Source organism: Lissotriton helveticus, chromosome 4_1 (assembly GCF_964261635.1).
Source record: "Lissotriton helveticus chromosome 4_1, aLisHel1.1, whole genome shotgun sequence".
NCBI classification, from domain to species: domain Eukaryota; kingdom Metazoa; phylum Chordata; class Amphibia; order Caudata; family Salamandridae; genus Lissotriton; species Lissotriton helveticus.
Genome location: NC_136063.1, coordinates 1,234,659,019 through 1,234,682,041, shown reverse-complemented (window position 1 = coordinate 1,234,682,041; position 23,023 = coordinate 1,234,659,019).

Here is a 23,023-nt window from a genome sequence, read left to right as displayed (position 1 = left end):
GCGTGCCAGGGTGTACAGTGTTGTTTCAAGGGATTCTTTGTTGTGGTGGGGTGTGTGACAGCATGTCACGTGCTGCAGTGGACCCAGATGTAGCATATATTGCTCAGTGAGTGCCATGCTCAAAGAGTGGTTTGCACCCCTCATGTCATCTGTAGCCTTTAAATGGCATGTAATGCAGTTGTGTTTGCTCACAGGCCACATACTCCTGGACAATGATGCAAATGTGTGGAGCATCCGATGCCCTGTTATCCTCAAGTATTTTGTGCACATATGTGTGTCTTTGGAACATGGACCAGGTGTACTGATGTTCTTTAACTTTACATTCGTGACAGGTATCTGCCTATGAGAAGGGTGAAATCTGGCTGGACATCGCCAGGGCTGTCAGGAGTGAGGGGGGGCCTCGCAGGAGGCTCAGAAACATCAAGAAGAGGTGGCAGGACATCCGGTGCTGGACCCGCCGCATCGCCAGAGTACAGCTGAAGCTGGAAGCTCCACGCCGGCATGGCGGCATCCGCCACCTCACCCCCCACATGCTCCGGGTCCTGGAAGTGGTATTCTCAGACCTCCATAGGCAGTTGCAGGAGGGACAGCAGCTAGAAGGGGGTAGGTACATGTCTGTTTGTTGTCATGTGTGTCACATGCTACCTGCAGTGCTCCGAGGCATGGTAACACTCCCATAGTTGGAGTCGTGTGGTCAGACAGGCACTTAATGCATTGGCATAAGAATATCCCAGTTTCAGCAGCTGCTTCTTTACATGCCTTGCCCTAGTCCACATTTGACCAGTGCTTTGGCTAATGATTGTTTTTCACATGTACTCCTATGGTGCAATGTCTTAGTATGCATCTTCCTTTGCACATCATCATGTTGGAGGGGGGTCTGTGACACCTGTTGGTACCTTACATGTAGCACCACATGTGCACTGTGTCTGCCCTTCTTCATATTTTGGCACTGATCTTGAGTCTCAACATGTGTTTTCTGAACGAGTCAGCCTCAGTGGCCTTTGTCCATGGTACACTTTCTAATTGTCATGTGTTAGCTACAGGTGCACACTGTACATGTGGCCTAATTTTGGCTTGTGCATACTCACACTGGGAAGTGCGTGTGTGCATATTCTCAAAATATATTGCATGTTGTTTGTAAATAATATTGATGGTCAGCCACACAATGTGGCTTTGGGTGTAGACAGCTGTGATGCCAGTGTGAGGTGATGGAACTATAGTTTCAGGTCCCAGGATGGCATCACATGGCACTTTGGCTTGGACTTTTCCCATGTGGCACAGGGTGTAAGCAAAACAAACATGACCAGGTCTGGATTTGGGTGGCAGGGGGGGCAAATGAACTGTGATGCATCATCAGCTATCCTGTTGTCAGGCAGTGGCTCATCATTGTGTCTCTCATACAAGTTTTTGCCTTGCCTGTTGCTTGTATCCTACTATACATTGGGCGTTGTGTCTCTTACAATTGCCCAAGACTAGACTTAGCATTGTTCAGAGTTCAGTGGCATGTGACTCATGATGCATGCCAGGTTTATAAATGTGCCCAAATGATTTGTAGCTGATATGTCTGATGTGTACAGGTGACTGATATGTTTTTCTTATTCTCCTTGCCAACAGCATCATCATCAGAATCTGGAGGAGACACAGGCATGGACCAAGCAGAGGGACCCAGCGACAGTGCCACCTGCATTGAGGAGTCAGAGGGAGGCAGTGGCACGGAGGGTGAGGAGAGTCTGCAGGCCGGACCCCATGTGACTGACACATCCTACCATGCGGACGGCTCCGAATCAGACTCTAAGGAGGAGGGAGAATTTGCAGCAATGGTCTCTTCTTCATCTTTGCCTGGCCTCTCCTCCTCCAGTACCATCTCCACCCTCCCAGTTGTTAGGGTCCCTAGGGTCCGTGCTAGCCCCCGTGTCTCCTTTGTTCCCAGCACCACAGCCCCTGCCCCTGTGTCCCCTGCTGCCCTCCGTGCTGAGTCTGTGGACCTACTCCGGCAGATTGTAGTAGGTCAGACATCCATGTTGACTGTCCTCCATGGACACACACGACTCATTACACAGTTGTTGTCATTCATTGAGGGCATGTCATCTGCCATGTCTGATCTACGTCGGAGTGTGGCTGCCATAGAGTCAACACTGACGGCAGCTCTGTACACCCAGCAGCATCTGTCCACCCCCATCCTTCAGACGCCACAGGTCAGACACAACAACAGACACACCCAGCACACCCACACGGCAGAAAAAGCTCAAATCTCCACGCACACAATCTCAAGGGGATGTAGGCACACCCACAGGGAGAGGGGACACACCTCACACACGCATCCACAGACCCAGGAGAACAGACTCACAGCCCTATACCTCCACCCCCAATGTGTCCCCGGGTTCAGGTGGTAGTTTTTCCGAACTGGCTGAAGTGTGCAGCCAAGTTTTTCTTGCTACTTTCAGCGATGCACCTGCCAGTGTGGATGAATCCACAACACCTGCACCCACTCCACCTGTCCTTCCCTCTCCTGTCCATGCGGTGCCAGGGGATTCCACATATGTTGTCCCCAAAGTTACCACAGCGGATTGAACTCCATGTGCAGGCAAGTTTGGGTGTGAGCACATCCATGAAGGCACAAACTGTTTTTCTGACTTGTTTGGACTGGCCATTGGCCTTTTATGAGCAAGTACTCTTATTTGCGTTTTCAATTTTGAACCAGCTGAGTAAAGCTATTTATTTCAGTTTCTGAACTTTAGTTTGTCTGATAATGTCTGTGACTGCTGTGTGCCTGGGAGCTGGTGTGATTTTCAAATTTGGGTATGTTAACATATGTCTATCTCGTGATGGTAATGAGGTTAACAATGGTATGTTTTTGATTTAATGGCTAGGCACTGCTGGGCACTGGTGGGGGTCTTGGCCACACACACACTGTAATGCTGGGCACTGCTGGGGGTCTTAGACACACACACACTCTAATGCTGGGCACTGCTGGGCACTGGGGGGGTCTTAGTCACACACACACTCTAATGCTGGGCACTGCTGGGCACTGGTGGGGGTCTTAGCCACACACACACTCTAGTGCTGGACACTGCAGGGCACTGCTGGGGGTCTTAGCCACACACACACTCTAATGCTGGACACTACTGGGCACTGCTGGGGGTCTTAGCCACACACACACTCTAATGCTGGACACTGCTGGGCACTGCTGGGGGTCTTAGCCACACACACACTGTAATGCTGGGCACTGCTGGGCACTGCTGGGGGTCTTAGCCACACACACACTCTAATGCTGGGCACTGCTGGGCACTGGTGGGGGTCTCAGCCACACACACACTCTAATGCTGGACACTGCTGGGCACTGCTGGGGGTCTTAGCCACACACACACTGTAATGCTGGGCACTGCTGGGGGTCTTAGCCACACACACACTCTAATGCTGGACACTGCTGGGCACTGCTGGGGGTCTTAGCCACAAACACACTGTAATGCTGGGCACTGCTGGGCACTGCTGGGGGTCTTAGCCACACACACACTCTAATGCTGGGCACTGCTGGGCACTGGTGGGGGTCTTAGCCACACACACACTCTAATGCTTGACACTGCTGGGCACTGCTGGGGGTCTTAGCCACACACACACTGTAATGCTGGGCACTGCTGGGCACTGGTGGGGGTCTTAGCCACACACACACTCTGATGCTGGGCACTGCTGGGCACTGGTGGGGGTCTTAGCCACACACACACTCTAATGCTGGGCACTGCTGGGCACTGGTGGGGGTCTTAGCCACACACACCCTATGCTGCTGGGCACTGCTGGGTGTGTTTTCTACACACCTCTTACACTTACACCGACATAGCAGATGTATGTCCCACACGTCTCACTGTTACACTGTTGATGTGCGGTGATGTACCGTACCCCGAGGTCGATGACGTAGGTGCGGCACGTTTCCATATTACACTGGTGATGTGCGCTGAGGTACCATACCCCGAGGTCGATGACGTAGGTGCGGCACGTCTCCGTATTACACTAGTGATGTGCGGTGACGTACCGTACCCCGAGGTCGATGACGTAGGTGCGGCACGTCTCCGTATTACACTGGTGATGTGCGGGAGTGTGTGGCGCAACGTACACAGACATTACAGTCGTGCAATGGAGATGTGCGCGTGTGGCAGCACGTACAGGTATGTTGGACTTCGTTGTACTCACGTCTGCGCCGTCGTCGGTTTTTATGTACAAGGTGGTGGCCGTACAGGATTGGGATGACACGGACGATGGCGTTCATGTCTTGCTTGTCGCGTACCGGGGTGCAGTTCGTGCCGGAGTATGGTTTTACGGTAGTTTTGAGCTCTCGTAGCAAAAGAGCCGTACGGAGTGTGTTCAACACGGATCGTACTTCCTGGTTCGGAAGACGCAGTCTATTTACGTTCGGACGTAGCGTGGAGCGTCAGCCGAATGCAAATCGTATGGACTTCCGATTTGTACGGCGTTTTTTACGAGGCGTACAGAGTGACGCTTTTGGTTGGGATCGTACTTGCTGAATCGTACGGGGACGCTTACGGGTACGAATCATAAGGGGAAAAACGCTCCGAACGGCAATTCGGAGCGCTTTTTACCGGATCGGAATCGAGCCCTTTATGTCCATTCTCAGCCAGGTGATTCAATACAGCAATTGCATCTTGTTTACAGGCTTCTCTTGTCTCTGATGCTACAAGCATATTGTCTATATACTGTACAAGTACTGACTTGCAAAACATTTGAAATGTCCCCAGATTTATTTAAAAACCTTGTTGAAAATAGAAGGGCTCTCTTTGCACCCTTGTGAGACATAACAAAATACTTATACACTCTGTTGGAACACAAAAGAAAAGAGGAACTAGCATTCTTTGTGCAATTGCACTGAAAAGGAAGCCTGACATAAGTCAATCACAAATCACTCTGCAGTGGATGGATTCTGAAATAATGTTGTGGTTGGATTCTGTACCATGGGACAGCAAGGAATCATTATTTCATTAATCTTTCTAAGATCTTGCTCTATCCTGTATTTTCCATTTGACTTCTGTAAACCCACAATCAGAGAGTTACATGAACTTAAAAATGAATTGGCTCAAAATGCCTTGTTGTAAAATGTCCTCTATTACATGCCTTATTCCTGCAATTGTAGCTGGAGTCAAATGGTATGGTGGTGTTCTGGGATATACTGCATTTGCTTTTACTGTAATCCAGACTGGTTCTACACCTTTAAAATTCTGATATCTTTTCCTGTGTGATCCCAGACTTATGTATTTTTAGTGTCTCTTAAATCTTTAGAAAATTCTTCAACTGTCATTAGGGTAAAATTCCTATTTTAGTCTCTTGTCAAATCATTTTAAATTCCATATCCTCATTATGGGTTTGAAAAACCAACCATCCGTTGTGCAGTACTTAGTGGAATTTAACTTGCACTATAAATCTCCCCCTAGAAATTTCACAGGGCAGTAATCACGAAAAACAAACTGATGTTTTTCTTCAAATCAACCTTTTTTAACCGAGACCTTCTCTGTAATTAGATTGGTAAATTCCTTATTTGCTACTCCTCCAACTTGGATATTTTTCCCTGAGAAAGGTAGGATTGGAGTTTCCACTGATCTAACAGTAGATTGGGTAGCACCTGTGTCAATCAGAAATTCTAAGGGTGGCCATACACTTCGGCATCTACATATGGGCTACTTGGACCTACCTCAAAGACGGCACCAAGGAATTAATCTTCCTCCCCTCTCGGGTGCTCGAGGGCGCACAGCAACATGGCCGCTCTTTAGAGCTGCTCCGCTGGCCGAGCTTAGTATCCTTCTATTATCCTCACCTTCCTGCCCTCAACTCCACTCAAATCAACAGTCATGAAGCCTGAAAGAGCTGTAGATCGACCTGGCTGATTGGGTGCACAGTCTAAATATCGAGTTGCAAATATTTAATTACAAAAATATAAAGTTGGACACATCTAAGGTACAGAATATCGAGGTCAAGAATATCGTTGGACAGAATATCGACCCTAAGGTAATTAATATCGATTTTTTTATATCTATGTAAGTAATATCGAAGTTACTAATATCAATATCTGTATTATTGTTATGTATTTTATTATGTATGTGTAATATTTTTTTGTTAAGTATTTTACTTGTTTTAAATTATATGTGTATTATTTTCATATATTAATAATGTCACTTTTAAGTACATTTTATATTTTAGTACCGGAGCAGGTTGTGGGTTTATAGGGAATAAGGTGGGAAGTAATTTAAATATACTAAATTAATTATTAATTTTTAGGATTTATAAATTAATTGTAATTAATTTTTGTTTTTATTTCTGTAGCGGGTTGTGGGTTTATAGGAGAACTGGGTGGTAAGTAATTTAATTGTAATTAATTAATGATTTATTTTAAATTTTTGGTATGGATAATTCCTTGCTTTTTAATTATTTATTAATCGGCAATTAATTATTTTAATTGATAATCATTTTTTAATTGGTAAATAATTTTGTTAATTGCCAATTACTATTCTTAATTGGTAATTAATTTGTATTAATTGGAAAAAAATCTTTAAATAATTGGTAATCAATGTTTCATAAAAAGTATTATTTGGTATGAAAAATAATTGTATTGTTTAATATGTTTTAATTGTGAATGAATTTAAATAATTAATCTTTTTTTGTAATGAAAAATATTTTATTGATCAATATTTATTATTTGGTGACAAATTTTTAGTAAGTAATATTTATTGGTATTTATTATTGTTAGTGAATTATTCAATTTTAATTATGTTTTTAATAATTATTAATGGGTATTTGTAAATGATGTTGAGTTATTAAAAAATTAAATTATTTATTATTTTAAATACAAATATTATTTATAAGTATGTTATATTTAAATTCTAAGCTATCCAACGTTTTCCCTACTGTAGCACCCTCTGGAGCTGGAATAGTAATTTTTACCCCCACGCTATCCCGCATTTTCCCTACATTTGCACCCTCTGGAGCTGGAATAGGAATTTTTATCCCTATGCTATCCAATGTTTCCCTACTGTTGCCCTCTCTGTAGTTGGAATATTAATTTTTACCCCTACGCTATCCAACGCTTTCCCTACTGTAGCACCCTCTGGAGTTGGAATATTAATTTTTACCCCTACGCTATCCAATGCTTTCCCTACTGTTGCACCCTCTGGAGTTGGAATAGTAATTTTTACCCCTACGCTATCCAACGCTTTCCCTACTGTAGCACCCTCTGGAGTTGGAATATTAAATTTTACCCCTATGCTATCCAATGCTTTCCCTACTGTTGCACCCTCTGGAGTTGGAATAGTAATTTTTACCACTACGCTATCCAACACTTTCCCTACTGTTGCACCCTCTGGAGTTGGAATAGTAATTTTTACCCCTACGCTATCCAACGCTTTCCATATTGTTGCACCCACTGGAGTTGGAATAGTAATTTTTACCCTTACACTATCCAATGCTTTCCCTACTGTTGCACCCTCTGGAGTTGGAATAGTAATTTTTACCCCTATGCTATTCAACACTTTCCCTACTGTAGCACCCTCTGGAGTTGGAATAGTAATTTTTACCCCTACGCTATCCAAGGCTTTCCCTGCCGTTGTCCTCTCTGGAGTTGGAATAGTAATTTGTATCCCTACGCTATCCAACACTTTCCCTACTGTTGCTCCCTCTGGAGTTGGAACAGTAATTTTTACCCCTATGCTATCCAACGATTTCCCTACTGTTGCCCTCTCTGGAGTTGGAATAGTAATTCTAACCCCTACGCTATCCAACGCTTTCCCTACTGTAGCACCCTCTGGAGCTGGATTAGAAATTTTTACCCCCACACTATCCAACATTTTCCCTACTTTTGCACCCTCTGGAGTTGGAATAGTAATTTTTACCCCTTCGCTATCTCACGCTTTCCCTACTGTTGCCCTCTCTGGAGTTGGAATATTAATTTTTACCCCTACGCTATCCAACGCTTTCCCTACTGTAGCACCCTCTGGAGTTGGAATATTTATTTTTACCCCTACACTATCCAACGTTTTCCCTACTGTTGCACCCTCTGGAGTTGGAATAGCAATTTTAACCCCTACGCTATCCAACGTTTTCCCTACTGTTGCCCTTTCTGGAGTTGGAATAGTAGTTTTTACCCCTACGCTATCCAACGCTTTTCCTACTGTTGCATTTTTTGAACTTTGAATAGTAGTTTTATTTATTTAGCTATTTAATACTTTTATTATTATTTTTGATAATGTAGTATATTATTAATTTTAAAAATATTTAAAGTATATCTAATTTGTTTAATGTATTAAATATAATTATTTACTTTTTATTTATGTTATTGTTTTATGTGTGTAGATGTATTTGTAATTTATAATAGTTTTTAATAATGTATAAGTTATTAAAATAATTATTAAAACGTATTAAGTAAGTATATATTATAATTTGTATGTATATGTTTAATTAATGTTATATTATTGTATATGTATTATTTATTAATTTTAAACATGATTACATATTTTTAACTAAGTTTATTTGGCTTATAACTATTATTTACTTTATTTTACACTTTTTTTTATTTAAAAAAACAATATTTTTAATTACGATATTTTTTACATCTATATTTTAGTTTCGATATTTTTATACTTACCATGTTGTGGATAGGCTGTCGATATTCTTGTCTACGATATTCCCACGTCGATTTTTTTTAGGTCGATATTTTTTTGGTCGATATTGTGTCAGTAATCCGGCTGATTGATGAGGGCCACAGAATCGCCATCACCATGATCACAGGCTGGTAGTGCTCAGGGCCTGTGCAGCCAGTGGTGGGGCTCAGGATGCGCTCAGAGCGGGTGACTAAGGTAGGCCGCGGCTGCACCGGCGGGGGGCTGTGAGATCTGGGGGCGTGCACTGTGCCTTGTGCCTGACGTCTGGCAGGCTGTGCGGTGTGACCGGGGGGACTGGTGGGTTCCCAACTAAGGGTTACAGCGGTAGCTGAAGGGCTGTGCCACCTCCTGGTCTCTGCCTGCATGGCCTGTCGGTGGCAGGCGCGTGTGAGGCCGGTCTGCGTGCCCTTATCTCGGGGCTGTACGACAGCCCGGAACGGGTCTGAATTAGATCACTGCTGCATGTTCGGCTGCGCTCCCAGGGATATATATGATGAGAGCTCATCAATCAGCCGCTTTTGATCCCTGTTGAGGCGTGCTTCTGTACCGGGCCTGATGATCCTAAGGAGCCTTCCTGCTGCCATCTTCCTAGCGCTCACTGCAACTGCAGGGACACTGATGCCCCCTCTTCTCTGCTGTTGATGCGTGCAGATGCTCTGGTGTCCGTCCTTTTGACTTTGCAAGCTACAGGGTCTTCCTTGACAGCGAGACAGTCCCTGCAATGGTGCCCACCTGCTATACCTACCGGACTTTTCACTGTGAGGCAAGATTGCGGTAGAATGTGGCTGTAGAGTGGGCCTGACTTCACAGCTCGCTCTCCACTTCCAAGAGTCACTGTGTCATTCAATTGTCCATTCCATCGTTGCTCCTTCTACCCTCTGGGTGCCCTGAAAGCCCCTCCCATAGCTGTGTGACTAGTGTCTGTGATTACGCCTGCCTTCCACGTTGATCCCGGCCTCTTCTGTGTAGGGAGTGCGATGGCGACCAACTTACTGGACCCCTATACCACGGCGATCTCCCCCACACGCAACGGCGCCGCAGTATTGAGGGCATAAGGGCCACAGCTTGTCCGCTCTAAATTACTACGCTATGCTGGTGGTGAAGGGAGTGGGCCCTGAGCAGGCTGAGGCTAGGAGGTCTAACTGTCTCCATCATAGAGCCTGGTATTGGTGGCACTGCACTACTCACACTCGAGCGCGGCTGCGCCTTGGTCGTCTACCTCTTGCGGTGCTGCGGAGGCCTGTGTTGCTAGCTGTACTACATCCAACTCATGGGAAAAACCGAGCGCAGCCAACCGCGCCTCACCTTCGAACCCTGTAAAACCAGTAGAGCCTCACAGCTTGTGGCCTCGGACCCTGAGGCGGACGCTCCAAAAGACCACCTCACTAACATTGACAAAACACTGCTTGCGGTGCAGGCAAGTTTACAGTCCATTGATGGCAAGGTTAATCATCCTAATCTGTGTATGGATCACATGTCTGCTAAACTAGACAAGCACGCACTGCGCCTGGGGGAGGCCGAGACACGCTTTTCTGATGCTGAAGATGGCCTGCAGCAGATGACCACCAAGGCGGCTTCTATGGAGAAAGTGCTGGCTGTTATACAGGCCCGTAATGAGGACTTGGAAGCTAGATCGCACCAAAACAGTCTGCGAATTATGGGTCTGCCAGAGTCCATGAACATAGGCCGACTTGGGACTTATTTAGAGAAACTTCTACGGGAGATCTTCGGGGTAGAGCAGCTATCTCAGGTCCTGATCCTGGAGCGGGCTCATTGTTCCCTGGCTGCACGTCCTCCCCCAGGCACCCGCCTCATCCCATTATAGCTTCTCTACTCAACTATAGGGACTGGGATGCGGTGCTCTGTCTGGCTCGGGAGAAAGGCACCATCACATATGAGGGAAATGCTCTTGCTTTTTACTTGGACTTCATGATGGTGGTACAGGAGGCCCGTAAAGAGAACCATCCTGCCAAAAACTGCTCCTTGCTGCAATACGCCATGCTCTACCCTTCGAGGTTGTGTTTGAAGTACAATGGAAAATACAATTTCTTCACCTGCCTGAAGTCAGCATTGGACTTCGCTAAATCTGTCTCCCGTCGGAACCACTCCCACAAAAGCGCAGTAGGTGACAAGACAACTGGAACTGGTCATATGGAAGATGAACAGGGTTGATTTTGACTCATATATATCAGAGCTGTTCTGTAGCTCTGGTTTTTCTATTATTAATATGCATCATCACAGGCGGGGACCGTGTGGGCCGGAGGGTGCTCTGCGTTACGATATGAACATAGCGATTACTTGATGACTTTTATGAGTATTTAAACCCATTTTCTAACCTTATTATTCTAAGCTATATCAAACTGTTAGGGGGGATAACCCCTAGGTTATTATGTGATAAGTTATTGCGGAGATCGGGGAGGAACTTCACGGTAGCTCGGCCACCTCCTACTTCACTGGAAGTGAGTTGGTGCTCCGGCGCCCCCCTTATAGGTGTTCCCCTCAATTGGTTATTCCTGGATGCTGTACTCAGGATTTGTTACTGGGAGTTAGGGATGGCTATAGCATGTTGGGGTTGCTGAAGTGGATGGGTATGCTGGTGTTGGGGGGTGTTATGGGAATTGTTCCTGTGGCTGACTACTTACAAACTGGGAAGATTAATGTCATACATCTTGTTTGACAGATGGACATAGGATAGATTCTGTTTACTATATACTTTGCTCATGCTATGCACAGTCATGTTATGACACTTTTTTGCTTAACATGGAACGTACGGGGGCCCAAACATGCCCAAACAAAATTCGGCAAGTGATGGCTCATTTGGACCGCCATATAATCAGTATCGCCATTCTGCAAGAAACGCATCTCATGCAACATACTGATAAATTAGTTGTGGTGCACTAGGCTGGCTACTGCCTGGCCTCTTCTTACTCATCCTATAGCTGGGGGACACTCAAAGGGGCCTTCCTTTTGTCGTCCACCAAACTCATATTGACTCTGCGGGTCATTATGCTGTGGTGCATGGGACAATGGCAGGCAAACTAATTACTATTGTAAACTCATATGGTCCTAATAGAGACGACCCTGCCCTATATGAGAGTATTATTAAGCTACTGCATGGTTGGCCTGATGCAGTGGTCCTCTGGGGGGAGATCTTAATACCCATTTGTACCCCAGCAAGGATAAATCCAGCAGCAGGGAGGGGCACTCGCCTGGAGCAGCTTGCATGATTAATAATTGAATGGCGGAGCTAGGGTTGCCTGACATGTGGAGACACAGACACGTAGAGACGCTAGAGGGCACACACATCTCACCAGTGCATAGCAGTTGGTCTCACCTTGATTATTGGCTAGTTAGTGAGGAGGCGGAGGGCTGGGTGACTAAGGTGGAGACCTTACCACGCACACTCTTGGATCATTGTCCTGTTTGTCTCACGCTCTGCATACCACTAATGATTCCCCACTCCTTTACTTGGTGCTTCCGGCCTGAAGCGCTGTTAGACCCTCTATATTTGGAGACTATCCGTGAGGCCATTACCCACTACTTTAATCACAATGAGGGTTCTGTAGACAGCGCAGGGGTGCTTTGGGAGGGGTTCAAAGCTATTATTCGGGCATCTGCATAGGTACATCGGCTGGCATTTTAAAGGTCTTGCAAGGCCAATTGACTATGGTGGAGGCTACACTAACCAAACTTGAATGGCACTATGAGAATACACACTGTGAGCCAACCCTGTCATCCATTAAGGATGCCATACTTGAGCATGCAAAACTAGCTGAAGAAGAGATGTGATATATCTCTAAACGTCAGTAGCTCGCTCATATGGGGAGGGTGGGAGGCCGGGACACCACCTAGCCATGAAGATTAAACACCGCATAAGCCAAGACATAATCACTAAGATTACAGATGCTGCAGGGCTCAACCACTATAGTGCCACGGACATAACGAAGCAATTCAGACAGTTGTATGCAGAGCTATACACATCGCAGGGTGAGATGGACGCCACGGAATTAGATGCCTACTTATCGTGCGTAGGCATTGCATTGTTGTCGGAAGATCAGAGAGACTATCTGGGTCAGCCTGTCACAGCTGAGGACATTTGCTTGGCATTAGGCCATACCTCAGATCTGATCTCTATCACTGGAGGGACCGGACAGGGCTGCCCCCTCTAACCCCTGTTATTTGCGCTAACACAGGAACCATTGGCCTGCCTTATCAGGCAATGTCACAAGCAAGTGGCTCTCAACTTTCAGCATCGTCCGCTCATCATCTCCTTATATGCGGATGATATGTTGCTTTTTGTTCGGGAACCCCCATATACATCTGACACCAGTGCTGCGAGAATATATCAGTTTTGCTCAGTTCTCTGGACTGCATATTAGCTGGACTAAATCAGTGATGATGGCATTACCCACATGCACATGCCCGGAGGAGCCCGAATTGCCCCTGGTGTGGGCAACAGAGTCGGTTAACTATTTAGGAATCTGGGTTCACCGTGATGCCGACAGAGTACTCTGTGAGAACTATGGCACTGCTACTACGGTGTTGGAGCAGCAAGTTGACAGGTGGGTTCAGCTTCCGCTTTCTCTAGCGGATCGTATCACCCTTATAAAAATGATGGTGTTACCTACATTTTTATATCTTTTTAATAACATACTGGTCCCTCTATTCCAGCATTTTTTAAAACAGTGTGTTTACTGTTTCTCCGTCTGGTCTGGGGTGGATGACAATATCGGGTGGACTGGAGGACTCTTACTTTTGATTATAAACATAGGATGTTCAGTTTACCTGATATCTAATTGTATTATTTATGCGCACACGCGCAATATGTGCACTATTGGTTTGCGTCTCATGATTTTATTGTGCATGTGGCGGCGGAACACTGGGACGCACATCCCATCCCATTGAGCACCATTCTAACGCATAGGCGAAGAGTGTCAGGAACCCCTGTCACGCCATCCACAGAGTTCCCTGCATTGTTTCTCAACACCCATATGGTGTGAATATCAATCATATTGCAGTCTTCCTACAATAAGTACTTTGACCAATGTTTTCTTTTTCTTCAATGTGTTTGCTTTTTGGCAATGTTTATTCTTTTTGTATGGACCATTGCCAATGCTTGCTAGATATCTGAGGTTCAGGGGGCACAGGTGCAGCTGCTTGCAGTTGGTTTAACCCGTGAGTTGTAACTGTACTAAGCACATGGATTGAACACGCCTGGCAATGCCCAGGATCTTGGCTATAAATAGGTTTGATCTGCAGACACCTGTTGCTTGGCTTTCTGTTTCCTGCCAAAGGCTTTCCCTTGTGCCCCAAGACATCAGAGCCTCAGCTGAAGAGAAGGAATTCACCTTGTGACCTCTGCCTGCAGAAATTATCCCTGTCTTTGAGCTGGCTCTGGACTGAGAACATTTCTGGACTCATTTTAAAAGCGCTTCAGAGCTAAGTGTTAAATTGAAGCTTTACATTTTTAGTTGTTATAGTAAATGATCAAGAGCTAAGTGTTCAATTGAAGCTTTACATTTTTTGTTATTATTGTAAATGATTATTAGTGCTATTTAAGTGAAGAACTTGGCTTTTAAGTTAATGGTATTGCTTTTGAATGCAATTTGGAAAACTGCTTGATGTTGTTGCACATGTGTTTGAATGTAAAATGGGCAACACATCTTCCTGGTGTTTTTGAAGCTTTCTGATGCTTGGTGCACATGTTTTCTGGTTGTGTTTGGACAACACCTCTCCTTGTATTTTGAAATTGACTGATTTTGGTGGTGCACCTCTTTGGCAGTAGTAAGTGGACATTTGATAACATTGTAAAGTGCCAAGGACTATATGTAAAGTGCGCCTTTTCTGATATTGTGGTGCGCAATTGCGTTTTAGTGCGCCATTCTTAAAGTTGCTGGATATTTTGGGCAGCATTTTAAGGCACTGTTGCTTAGCGTGTCTTAAAACAGGCTTGGATTGAACTCTGGAAATATATTTGGAAACGTCTTTGGAAAAGTCTTATGCACAATCAGGTGGATCATACGGTATTACAAAAGAACAAATATACTACGTGAATTCATAACATAGAATACACAGTCTAATACAAATTCCTGTTTTATATTAATAGAAACCTGTAAATACATTTTCTTAAATGCTTATTCAGAGACAAACTGTTTGAAGCGCCATCACACCTAAAATGTAATCAGTCTAGTAGTCTAAAGAGTTTTTAGGGCATTCTGTGCTTATCTACCTCTGTATATTTTAGGAAAAGTTACGAGTGGTTCGCTGTGTCAAATTCCAGAACCTGGCTGGCCCAGACGGCACACATCCTCTTCTTGGCAAAGCGTGAAGAGTAGCAGTCTCTCTTTCTTGTCTCTCATCCCAAATCCCCTTCCCTCTTTGGGCACCTACCAGGGCTTCCGTTTTTTGGTCAGCAGCATTGGCATGTGTTCAGGGTGGTTGAGGAACTATCATCGTCCCTGCAGACAGACCTGGTTTTCAGGTGAGTGGCTGGACTCACATATAACAAAGAGTTACTCCCTGTGACGCAAATAACACTATCAACTCGACAATTCTAGCCTGGCAGGCTTTAGGCCAAGAGGCTGGGAAACTGCTGTTATACTCTCTGCTGCTACCTATTGCTTACCATGCAGACATCTCGGTGACTCACGCGGCGGGTGCCATGCACACATTGACTCAGGTGAGAATTAATAAAACGCAGGACCTGTACCCTAATGGCACCTTTTTGACATCCGCTGATGTCCACTATATCCAGAAAAAAACCCCGCTGTTCGTATTCTTGCTCCACAGACTGAAAAAAGCGTCCCATGCCCACTACCCACTGTTCCCTGTGGAACCCCCGATGTCACTGGCATTGCACACATTACTTATCAGCCCCACCTGTCACAATCTTGTTACAAAATTATACTGGGCTGCTAGAGATGATAGGGCCTCATCCAGTCATAAGGGACCTGACATACTGTCGAGAGATTTTAGTGCTATATGCGGAGGAGCTGCCAGTGACCTCCTGACCAAATGATATATGGGAACCTCAATTGATCTACCTGCGTACGATTGTGCAGCCTGATACCCATGACACCGAAACTGTGTAAATACCACTCAGAACATTTGCATGAGCTGTAAAATATATGTGTTTGTATCATCAAAATTGGAATCTACCCTGTATGTATGTACATTATAGCCACAAGTTGGTTAACAGTAATGTTTTCGCATTGTCATTGTCTTTAATGCCTCATTGTACACTGTATGAGATTCTATGAAAATCAATTAAACATTTTTTTTTTAAAAACTTCCTCCCCTCTCATGAACCTTCATTGGGAAACATCAGGGTCGGAACACTCATTTTAAAAAAAGGAATACTACGGTAATGTATTTTGATTCAAATTAGGAAGTTGTTGCATTGCATTTTGAAATTAATTAATATTCATTCTTTGCATTTAATTTAAATGTAATCTAGTTTTGCCCATGTTTTGTGGTATCATTTGAGCTGGTGGAACAGAACTTGTCCCAGCATAGACATTTGCTGTGTGGGCATGTTTTGCATCTGTACTCCTCTTTGCATTTGCACATTTCCATTAACATTAGCAGGATCATATTGACACTCTTCTTCAAATGCCCGACGCTCCGACAGATGTGGCACGGAGTAACCTTTTTCATAGCAGCAACGTTCTCTCCTGAACACGTATTAACAGGAACACCTCTACCCTGAGGCAAATTGAAGCCTGCTTGGTTACCCTGGAAACCAACTTGTGGAACAACACCTTGCATACTTTTTTGGCACTTGGCCATTCTGGAAAGTAATCACTATTTCATATTTCTCCATAACCACAGGAGATGGTGCATTAGTTCTAGCATTCATCACTGATTTCTATTGTGGCCATTGTACAGCAGTCTTACACTCAGTCCACAAATAAGTTGGCAAACAGCATCAAACAACATTTCCAAATCAGCCAACAACACCTTCAAAATATTTATAAGCTGTTCTACTTGTGAATACCACTGCACAGGTTTGTTTGTTAACTTTGGAAAATTGTTCATAAATGCTGAATGGTCGCCACTGCTCCATGGCACACGTACATTCATTCCTTCAGCTATTTCCCCTAAGGGATATGCTGTGGCCTCTCCCTCATTTTTCTCACCTTTGTTCCCTATCGCTTCAATTTCCCTCTTTTTCTCATGTGTCCTTACCCATTTAATTAAAATTTTGTAGTCTCACTCCATTTGCAAATGCAGTTTACCAGTTCTATAATATGCATCTGCATTTCTGTAGCACACATATTTTCAATTGCAACATCATCCAATTGAACCCTAATACTTTTCTGTAAATATACATTTTTAGGAAGATCGTTTTAATCTTTCTGGGCTAATTATAACTAGTAAATAGTCTTCTGATATTCTTCTAAATGTTCAAATTCCAAACATCCTCTTATTATTTCCACCAATTCCACTTTCCGTTTGGTAATGTTAAACAGTCTTCCTATTTCAGAATCTAAATTAGCTAGCAATTATGCACTTTCTGTCTTTCTGATCCCTGCTGCTTCCTCCATCTAAGTTGGAATACCTTTGCCCTGAGGAGAGTTGATATCTCGGGGATCATGGGTGCTGTAAAACCAGCTGTAAGTCCTTGCACTGTCTGCTGTGCCTCCATACACCAATCTGTGAATTTTCTGAAGTTGAAATAAATCCTGTTGGAGATGGACGTCCTGCAGCTCCTTGAACTTCTGGCATCAAATTGACATTTTGTGGGGCATTGGTAATTGGCCTAGGTAAAGTCTGTACATTTACTGATGGTATAATGCACTACAGGAGCACTAGTCTCAGTAGAAACCGAAACTTGCGGTTGAGCTCAACTGGTGGAACAATTTAAAGTATCTGCATAGGTCTCTCAATATATGCTGTGCTTGGTTCTACTGAAGCAGAAGCCATTGTAGTACTTGTACTGGCACTTTGCTCAGTAGTTAAGGTGGTGGTGTTGCAGTCAACATTTCTTCTAGGAACCATCCCCTGAATCACTTTCTGTCTCAACATCTATCTCTTTCTTTTCTTCACCCTTCTCCATTGATTACTACCCTTTCCTGGTAACTGTGCTACAATGGGTAGATACAATCTATTTCCCACAATCACAGCTTTTCTCCATCTACACTGTCTTTCTTCCCAATGAGTAACCACATAATTATGCACTGCTCTCTTTCTCCTTTTCTGATATTTCTCCTTCTCTTTTTCTCTGGCACTTTCTCCCATACATTTAAAGTTTTATAGTGAGCAGGTCTAGGAGATGACTTCATTTCATACTATTTCCTTATTAAATTATCAAGGATTCTTGTTTCAAAAGAGCCATATTTTAGGAAACTCAGTGGACCCTCTTTCTGTGTGATCTTGCACCATTGACAAAGAGAAAAACATGTGTGTCCTAATGTAGGCAGGCATACCCTCTGGAGGTGCCTCTTCACCTTTCCGTGCTGGAACACTAACCTGGTCACCACAGTCTTAAAACAACATAAATTCAATGTTTTGATTCCATCCTGGATACATCAAATTATTTCACACCAATCCTGTCACAGCCAATGTTTTCCAAATTCCATCAACAAATCTAAATGTGATATCCACTCAACCACTGACCCGGCCCAGTACAACATCTTGACATCACTAACCAATCACAGCACAAAACCACACCAACTCACCAATCCCAGCATGGACCTTAGACATATGATTTCACTCCATGCAGCAGTTCACCCTCCTTTAACCCATTCTATGCTTATGACGGAGCGGTTCCGTCATGAGCAATGGTGGGCGTGTGCTCATGACGGAACCGCTCCATCATAGCACCCACCTATGGGGGGAGCGCAATATTATTTTGAATGTGTTTCTGCCCCCCCCCCTACCCGGGGGCCGATTGGCCTATTTTTTGGGACTTACTGCACCAGGTATTATGTATTTAATGCATGGAAGCAACCCCTTGGGCAAGGGTCGCATCCAAGGGGGCATTTTAATTTAGATGTTTTTATGTCGCCCTGGGGGCAGATCGGGCCATTTGGGCAGAAAACCCCATTAGGCATCAGGAATTTTGTTTTTTGTTGTATGAAAGTGACCTGAGGTTTTCTTACAACAAAAAACAAAATCCCTGGTCGCTTCCAAGGGCGTCAAATTTCTGAAAACTAGACTTCCCCGGGTGTCTAGTTTTCAGAAATGTGTGGGTTTGGTAGGTTTCCCTAGATGGCCGCCAAGTCTGAGGCCAAAAACTCATGGGACCCTTCTTGCAAAACCAGGTCGGTTTGTGATAGGTAATTTTGATGTCGCCTCAATAGGTATTGGGCCCTTGCCTGTCACGGGTACTCACACAAGTGAGGTACACTTTTTCTCAGAAGACTTTGAGAAACGTGGGGTGGGCAGAATTTTGTGAATCCACGCAGATTCCAGAACTTTCCCCCACAAAAATGTGGGTTTGCAAGGGATTCTGGGTAACAGAACCTGGTGAGAGCCAGACAAATCACCCCATACTGGATTCAGAAACAATGTCCTGAGCACAACTCTACTTCGAGTATAAAGAAGTCCAGTCAATCTTCTTTTATGGTGATTTATTCTTCGAATCAGATAAAATCTTCTTGTCAGTCATATATGGAAATCTTCAAATCATCCAAAGCCAAATCGTCCAAAGCCAACACGTGTTTCATCATTAACGATGCCTCTGCATCTCTGACTTCTGCAGGGCTACAATTAAATTTTAAAAACTATGCTATATCAAACATGTATATTTATCAGAACACCACCACCATATCACCCATGTGACAAACTGATAATCACGGAGTGGCTCATAGGTGAGGGAAACAGTTCTAATAAGAGATCACATTACAATCAGCTACTAAAGATACATTATATTGCGAAGGGTCTAGATCGATTCACCTAAGTTCAACTAAAAATGAGAATACACAGTGCAACACCCTTATCTAAAAGAGGCAAGAAAGTTAAGACCAAAAATTCCTCCAATGAAAGAACCCCATGTGGATATCCCAAAATCTGCTCACCTATCAGGATATTTATTCGAATCCAAAATTACCAACCACTCCGTAGTACAGGTAGAAAATGTTGCTATATCAAATTCATACATAGCTCTGTCGAAAGTAATAACCTGGTGTCATCAACCATATAAAATGCAAGTTCTGTTGTATCATAATATGTAGTAATTTAATGATTCTTACCGCTCAGTAGTCCATTTAGCGTCCAAGTAAAAATTAGAAATTCACATGATCTGTTGTCATATATCCTGTGAATTATAAATATATTCCATAAGGTTTCGTCCCTTCATATATTTTTGGAAACACAAATCCTCATAAAATTAGCCCCGCCGTTTTGCGAGCTCCAACATGTCTAAATTTCACGATATATGCCCTCGTTTGCAGTACGTAAAACTAAGGGCCAGATGTAGTTGGCCATTTACCGACCGGTAACGGCCAAAATCGGTATTTGGGATGTAGGGGGCCAATTTTACCGATTCGTTAAATTTACCAAATCGGTAAAATACAGAATCTGTATTTTTACCGATTCGGTAACTGCCAGATGTAGGTGGGACTCTTCTGAGTCCCAAAGGCCTTACAGATTCGGTATTTTACCACCCAATCCAATTGGGTGGTAAAATACCGAATCCAGGTGCGCATGCACATGTGTGCATGCACACCTATGCCATGTGACAGACAGACATGCCCTTAGGGCATGTCTGTGTGCCACATGGCACACATGCCTGTATTTGGGGTGCTAGAGGGTGTCAAAGTGACACCCCCTGCACCCTGGCAGAAATTGGTATTTACCGATTCGGTAATTACCGAATCGGTATTTCCCATTGATTCCTATGGGCTTCACAGCCCATAGGAATCAATAGGAAATTTACCGAATCGGTAAATACCGAATATTAACGATTCGGTATTTCTATTTTTAAAAATACCTACATCTCCCACCTTCATATTTAACGATTCATAAATACCTAATCGGTAAAATTTGGTATTTATGAATCGGTAAATACGAATTACCTACATCTGGCCCCAAGTGTTTACCCAACGTCAAAAAGTATAAGTCCAGCGCCATAGATACAATCATCGTATTGACCTCCTTATGATCATAACACGACACTATACTATTACTAAAATAACGTGCAACTAATATCTAGAGCCAACACACCAATGCAGTCACTTACCGAGACCCGGAGAGTGCTCTTCACAACATCCGACTGGCGTTCAGAGTAAGCACCATCTTAGATTTTAAAACAGTATTTATATTCTAAGAGCCGCGAAAATAGTGTCCCATGATCATAATTCTAAACTGCACCATATTACCACATTTAAACACCAGATTTGTAATCCTATTGCATCAAATATTCAACATATTGAGCAATTTTACGTACATAACTAAAACGTTCAAACCGGACAAAACCTTATCCAATATGGCCGCCCACAACTTCGTTTCATACTCCGAGTGATATCACTACACTTGTTTTTCATTCAAAAAAACAAACTTTGTTGAACCGATATACGTGCAAGATCTAATGCCCGTAGATATTTAAATATATGTTATTACACCAAAAATGAGTTTCAGCATCCAATTGACGGCATTGTCAGCCATGTAATTACAGAGTGCCCTGGGACTGGGTTCGTCGAGTTCTTAGTGAAAATATAAGTACTATATTTCCCCACAAGCAGAAGGATCCAGCGGCTGTAATGGTATGTTGCTTTCAAACAGCTGTCACAATTAGAAGAAGTTACAGGTGAAAATGTTAGCACAAATGGCTGTTGTTTTCAACTCATACTTAATTTTTCCTATATTCATCTGCTAGCTTCTATGAAGAAACCTTAAATGATCTACACAAATGACCCCTTGATGACTTCAGAATTTTGTCTACTTTTCTAAAATGTATAGTTTTCCACGATCCATTATTAATTTCATATCCATTCCTACCATTAACTGGAAGAAGGTTGAAAGCAAAAAAAATAGCAAAAATAGGCTATATCCCAGTAAAATGCCAAAACTGTGTAAAAAATGTTGGTTTTCTGACAAAAGTCTGTCAGTCCCTAAAATCGGGGAAAATGGTGATTTCAGCCCCACAAACCCTTTGTTGATACAATTTGCAGGAAAAAAAACAGACACTTTCATGTGCAGCACTTTTCCCATTTTTGACTGTATTTTGGCAAATTTCCGGGTCCCCTCCAGGGGAATCCACAAAGCCTGGGTAGCTTTAGAATCCTCATGATGTTGGAAGAAAAGGACGCAAATTTTGGGGTGGATACCTTATGTGGTCAAAAGGTTACAGGGGCCTAGGCGCAAACTACCCCAAAGAGCCATAAAAAGGCTTACAGGGGGGAAAAGGCCTAGTAGCGAAGGAGTTAAAATGTCTTCATATTTGCAGAAATGTCCACATATACTTTCAACTAACACAACAAACCTACGTCAATTTTGAGGATGCCTAAGATGGGTGAGTAACTCTGGGATTCACACTACTGTTGTAGAGACCTAATGTAGGGATTGAAAAGAGATATTTTGAGTTGTGGTTGGAGGTCTGTGCCTCTTAATCCTGATATCATAAACAGAAAATAATTTCCAAGAGTTATTGTAATTCTCACTAGGCAGAAGTTGCCATTTTTAATTGTTACTTTTCGACATTGATATCACACGAAAAAAGCAACAACAGCCAACACGTGTTTCGCCCAGTGGTCAGTTGGCCGAGGTCTTTTTCAAGGTGAGGTTTCAGAAGTGTGATCCAATAAATTCGATCTGTAGTATGAACGATGTGATCTCTGTTGCCCTGGGAACAAAGTGATCACGCCTCTGATGATATCAGGATTAAGAGGCACAGACTTCCAACTACAACTCCAAATACTTCAATTCTTGTATGCTCTACTAAAGGAATAACAGCATTACAATCACTCAAGAAATCCACAAACACAAATGAAATCTTGACCAGCGGGAAATAATTCTAATCATTGTCAGACTACCTTTCTGTGCAATTAGATTCTACTAACATCAATCAATGTTAAACAATCACAACAATGTTTTAGTATCTCTATCTCACTGGTAGAAGTGAGGGCATCTCACACTTTACCCCTTACATCTGAAAACAGGAATACAATATGACAGTGGCTCTTCCAAGTGTCTTCTACACTTGTCTCAATGTACCTTTCCTAGGATCCTACACTGTGACTAGTCTGAAATTCTTCAGCCTCTTCACCTAAAGTTAAATTACCTCTTCATTCATCTATCTATTTACTCAACATCACAAATCATCCCTACGCAAAAGACAAAAATACAAAACAATAGAAGACTCACCACCTTATTAATACTCCCAACTCCAGAGAACAAACCACCTTCGAATGCTGTCTTGTCAGATC